The sequence below is a fragment of the Hevea brasiliensis genome, chromosome 4 (genome assembly GCF_030052815.1).
Source record: "Hevea brasiliensis isolate MT/VB/25A 57/8 chromosome 4, ASM3005281v1, whole genome shotgun sequence".
NCBI lineage: Eukaryota > Viridiplantae > Streptophyta > Magnoliopsida > Malpighiales > Euphorbiaceae > Hevea > Hevea brasiliensis.
In genome coordinates, this window is record NC_079496.1 from 22,447,721 (window position 1) to 22,453,929 (window position 6,209).

The following is a 6,209-nucleotide window of genomic DNA, read 5'->3' on the forward strand; positions in this document are numbered from 1 at the left end:
ATATCTCTTTCTTCAGTTTTGATGTTATAATCAGTTTTGCTAAGGAATTTAAAATTGCTTTGCTTATAGATATGATCTTTCTAGACTTAAGGAAGTTCCCAAAGGCATTAATCCAGGCTTGGTGGTAATCCCAGTAGGTGAAAGTTTGGTTAGCAGGAAACTTCACTTTTACTTGTGCATAACATACATCATACTGTTATACTTGGCACTCCATTTATTAATCTCATTACTCCATGGTGCAAGTTGAGTAATTTGGAGAGGGAGAGTTTTATGGGAAGTGTTTTATTTTAACTGAGCCAGTTTCAATCAAAATGCTTTGATAATAAGCTGGGTCTTTAGATTATTCCCAAGATTTGTAATGCCAAGAGCCAAAGAACTTTGCTGCAAACAAACTTGGGTTAGAATTATAAAAACCATCTTCAATTAAAATATTTTAGAAAGATTCTTTGGAAAACCATTGCAGAGAGAGACCAAAATTTTGTGAAAAATTTTGAGAAACAATTGGTTCCTCAAGCTTTAAAGTTAAATTCATTGGAGAAACAAGCTTTGTAGTTAAATTAGTTTGTGATTTTTGAAGTTTTTCTAGAGCTTTTTAGAAGTTTGTGAAGTGGAAGGGTTCTCTTTGGTGGCTTCTTGAAATTTTTTTGGAATTATTCCTTTCTTGATACAATTAAGGTAAGCACTTATATCAAAAAGAGCAATAGTATCCAATTTAAAATCATTAGAAATTTTCGAAGTGATTTTGATAAAATATTATGTTCTAGATTTCTACCCAAATCTTAATAGGATCCTCCAACTTCTCCATGACAGGCTCAAGAAAAATCCAAAACCTTTGATTCAAGAAAATACCCTTGTTGTTCAGAAAATCAAAGCTCAAATTAGAGAGATCCCTTACTTACACTTAGCAGACCCCAGTGCCTTCAAAATTGTTGAAACTGATACTTCTAAAGTCGGATATGGAGGAATATTAAAACAAAAGAAAAAAGATAAAGAAGTTCTAGTTTAGTATGTTTCTAGGCTTTGACTTTCTGAACAATAAGGGTATGTTCTTTCGTCCAAGGTTTTGGATTTTTCTTGAGTTTGTCATGGATAGGTTAGAGGATCCTATTAAGATTTGGGTAGAAATCTAGAACATAGTTTAAACATCCTAGAAATCTTTGAAGCTGGCTTTTCTCAAGAATTTTATCAGGAAATTTATCAACAAAAGTAAGAAACCTTTCTATAGGAGAGATGGTGCCATTTGAAATATAGTGTCCTAAGATCCATCAAATGGAGTGAAGTTTCCCTTCTAGATGATTGGATCTTAGAAGGAGCCTTAAAACCTAAACCTTTCTCTCCTCCAAGTCCAAACACACAGCTTAGAGAAATTGCCCAATTCCCTGATGGAAAAGTAAAATTATCTTTCACTAGAAAATCTATCAGCTCAGGAAAAAGAATTATTTTCCCTTTTGTTAAAAAGCCTGACCAACAATCATCTTCATACTATTGGCAACCGCAACAAAAAGTTTTTGAAGAAGATCTTTTTTATTTGGTAAATTCAAATAGCTCTCAAAGATCGTTACAAAACTGCTTTCACTATGCTTTTTGCCAATTTGAATGGAAAGTTACGCCATTTGGTTTGAAAAATGCTCCATCTGAATTCCAAAGAATTATGAATGATATCTTTAATCCATATTTTGTTTTCTGTATTATTTATATTGATGATGTCTTAATTTTTTCATCCTCAGTTGAAAAGCATTTCAAGCATCTGATCACTTTTTTGCTTGTTACCAAAAGAAATGGTCTAGTTGTCTCTAAATCTAAGATGAGTCTTTTCTAGACCAGAATTAGGTTTTTAGGACACTATATTTCGAATGGCACCATCTCTCCTATTGAAAGGTCTCTTGCTTTTGTTGATAAATTTCCTAATAAAATTCTTGAGAAAACCCAGCTTCAAAGATTTCTAGGATATTTAAACTATGTTTTAGATTTCTACCCAAATCTTAATAGGATCCTCTAACCTCTTCATGACAGACTCAAGAAAAATCCAAAACCTTGGATGTAAGAACATACCCTTGTTGTTCAGAAAATCAAAGCCCAAATTAGAGAGATCCCTTGCTTACACTTAGCAGACCCCAAAGCCTTCAAAATTGTTGAAACTGATGCTTCTGAAGTCGAATATGGAGGAATATTAAAAAAAAGAAAAAAATTAAAGAAATTATAGTTCAATATTTTTCTGGACATTGGGATAGTACCCAAAAAATTTATTCCACTATTAAAAATGAAGTTTTGTCTATAGTTATATGTATTCAAAAGTTTTAAAGAGATTTACTCAATCAAAAGTTCCTTTTGAGAATAGATTGCAAATCTGCAAAAAAAATTTTGAAAAAAGATGTTCAAAATATTGCATCAAAACAGATTTTTGTTAGATGGCAAGCTATCTTGAGTATTTTTTATTTTGATATTGAATATATTAAAGGAGATATGAATTCTATCCCTGACTTCTTAACTCGTGAATTTTTGCAAACCTCTCATCATGATTCCTAGAAAACCTTTGGGAGATTCACCAAAGGAGAAAAAAGAATCAAAAGCAAAATCAATTTTCTCATCTAAATAAAAGCCTTTAAGCCAATCCCAAGCTCTTAGTTTAACTCAACCAAAAGTGTAACACCCCTTACTCGTCTACAGTATAGCAGAGTAAGATATGTCACACAGTGTACTGGAACACCCTATTTTAATTTAATCATTTTTATTTTTCCTAATGTATTTCTTTTTTTGTTATGAAGAATAATTCGTGAAATATCATTTATTTAAGTCATTTATTGAAATCATAAATTTATTTGAGGTTCTGCAAATTTTATAAAAAATCCGGCAGAGTACCGGCTAAAAATGGAGAAAACAGTTCTTCGGAACCTGAAAAAAACACTTCCAAAATTTTCAATCAATCCAAAACTCCATTTCATCAATAAAATCTCAATATTTCTCAAATATACTCCCATTTCTCATTCATTCATTTCATACGATATTCATGTACAAGTCATAAAGAAATATTCACCTTTTCATTCATAAACATAATTTTCACTATTTACATTGATAACAAAATACATTACATGAGTCTTAATTTTATATGAGAAAATAAAAGTTAATTACAAAATACCCAAAATGAAACCTAGTGTCCTACCAATGCACTGATGTCGGTGAGGTGACACGAATACTATGCAGAGCTGCAGAAGGTCTCACCCAGTCTGTGGTGTACTGGGGTCTCGATCGGTTTCTCAAGAACTACGCTTGGCAAAAGCAACGCGCTAAGCAATAATGCTTAGTGGTGCCAATGATAAAATAAAAAGAAATAACAGAAAATAAATATGCAGTGCATGTTCTGATATCTTATACAGACAATTTTTTTTTATCATTACTGGTAATCTTATTTATTTTATACTTGTTATACTCATAATTTCATTAAATTTATTCACTTTCATTTTTAGTTACCCAAGAAACCTATACTGGATGACTGGACTAGATGAACGGGTAAACTGGTACTGGGTATCAAGTACCTCAGGCCGTCACACCATCGGTCACATATGTATCTCCCAGTGTGCAATAGAATAGCTAATGAGCTGTAATAAATATTAGGTACATGGCCAAGTATCATCACAATGTCAGAATGGCTAAAAGCCATAAAATAACAGAATGGCATAATGCCATGTGCAGTACTGCTAACTGAACCCTATTGGCATGCCAACCTATCCAAACCAATCTTGCTAGGTATACTAAGGCATGTTACACTTTTAAATTGTACAATTCCTGAAATTTAAGTTTAGGTGTTACCATTCATTTCATTAAGCCGACCCCAAATTTTTGAGATAGAGGCTTAGTTGAGTTGAGTTGAGTTGAGTTACTATTCATTTCATTAGTCAACTAAAATGTTGATTTTTGCATAAACAATAGGCACATTGGTTCTAATACTCTCAACATACCACATTTTGCATTCTAAAGTTATTGGTATTGGTTGCCAATACTATTTCTAAGCTTAGTGCTAGTTATTCAAAATTTTCAGATTTCAAGCCTTGTGTTTACTATTCCATTGGTCATTTTTACAGTAGGAATTTGACAAAGTTGTCAACATGAAAGTTGTTCCTTATTGTGTCTAGCTATATTTCTTTTTTTGAATCACTCCATTTGGAGTTTTGTAGCTCAAGTTATGGCGTAAATACCATAACTGGCCGGATTACAAACTTTTTAGATTTTCTGGACTGACCAAATCTATAGTGTTTTGTGCAGTGACTGGAGGTCACTTTTTGAACATGTTATGGTCAAAATTTGGGTTAGGTTTCTTCATGAAAGTTGTAGGTCTATATCTCAGCTTTCTGTTGGTAACATTTTAGGTCAATTGGACCTTTCTACACTGAGATATGACCAAATGAATAGATCATTTGGTCATTTTGTCCAGGCAGAATGCAAGTCACTCAGATTAGGGTAATTTTTAGGTCAACTTGGTTTGATTTTATGGGCAGGGTTTCTATACCAAAGTTGTGCCATTATGTGTCTAGTTTCATGTTCAATTAGTCTTACACCAATTGAACCTCTACAACTCCATTTATAACTGCCCAAACCTGCTAGACTCATGCTCAGTCCTGCAGGTTAGCCAAGGCAGCTCACCCATACACAAATGCCAAGCCTCAACTCACTTCATTTCTTGTTCACACACAACCAAATGGTCACTAATTGATCATTAAAACTTATTTTCATCCTTACATGAACAAAGTCTCAAGTTTGTGTCCAAACCCTAACCTCCACACTTCACATCTCATGCAAACACCACCATCCAATTATACAAAGCATATAAACAATTTAATACACACTAGTAGGCATGTGTAATCAACTCAATTCAATAAAACCACTAAGCTCTCATTACTGGCCAAAATTTTGGTTCTTCATTTAAGCATAATTTCATTCATTTTCCATGAAAGTCCATCTCATGTTAACTTAATTCTAAGAATTAAAGAAGGAAGAGGTCTAGAAATTGCATTAACCTTCACTTAGTCACTTTCCAAGACTTAAAAACTTCACTTTCTTCCTTTCAAATTGCTGCATAAGGCTTGCTCTAGTGGTAGGGATAATTTTTAATGAAGGCAAGTTAGGGTTTTGAGGTAGTTTGATGGGTGAACCAAAGCTTGGAAAAACATTAATGGAGGAAGAGGATGGAGGTGCTGGTTCAGCCAAAGGAAGAAGATAAGGAATTCTGATTTTTTTTTTCTTTCATTTGCTGCCCATTTATTTATTTTAAGTGAGTGCCAGCCATGTGTCATCATGTGATTGGTTAAAATTATTTTAATGACATCATAATGATGTCAAAATTCCCATTTTCTTTCATTTTTTTCTTTTTATTTTCTACTCATTTTCAATTAAATTTTTCAGCAATATTTATTCACATTTTATGTCAAAATAAATATTTACTTAATTGGACAAGTCGGCCAAAAATCACCTATGAAGGCGAAATAATTGAAATGCCCTCCGTTTTGCTTAACAGACCAAAATTATCTGTACCGATTGAAAATTTTTTCTAAGTATTTTCTTAGCATTCTAATGCCATGGGAACCTCAATGACCCTTCTCAGGAGTCTCAAAAATTATTTTATGAATTTTCTCTCAGGTCTAGGGCTCCTAATTGCAAGAACCGTAACTTCTCACTGGGTTACCCATCGCTAGGGCACTGGCTCATTTAACTTGGTTTGTATTTTATTTCTAAAATTTTTTCTAAATTTTTCTTATTAATATTTGAGTTAATTATGGTTCTGCACTTTAATTTAAATATTTTTTCAGACGTTCTAGCTGTTCGGACCGACACCAGTCACGGGAACAGTAGAATGTACGGAGTTGCTATAGGGAGGGTGTTACAACTCTTCCCCTCTAATTTAAATTTTGTCCTCGAAATTTACCTGATGTAAATAGTTGAAGGAACTATTGCCTCATCATCTCTTCACTTTCCCAAGTTGCCTCCTCGGTGTTGTGGTGCCTCCAAAGCACTTTTACCAGTGGAATCTGCTTATTCCTCAACTCTTTCACTTCCCGAGCCAAGATCCGTATGGGTTCTTCTTCATTTATCAAATCTGGTTGTACTTCAATTTCTTCCTTGGAGATGACATGTGAAGGATTTGAGTGGTATCTTCTTAGCATAGATACGTGAAACACATTGTGGATCTTGTCCAGCTCTGGTGGTAAAGCTAGCCT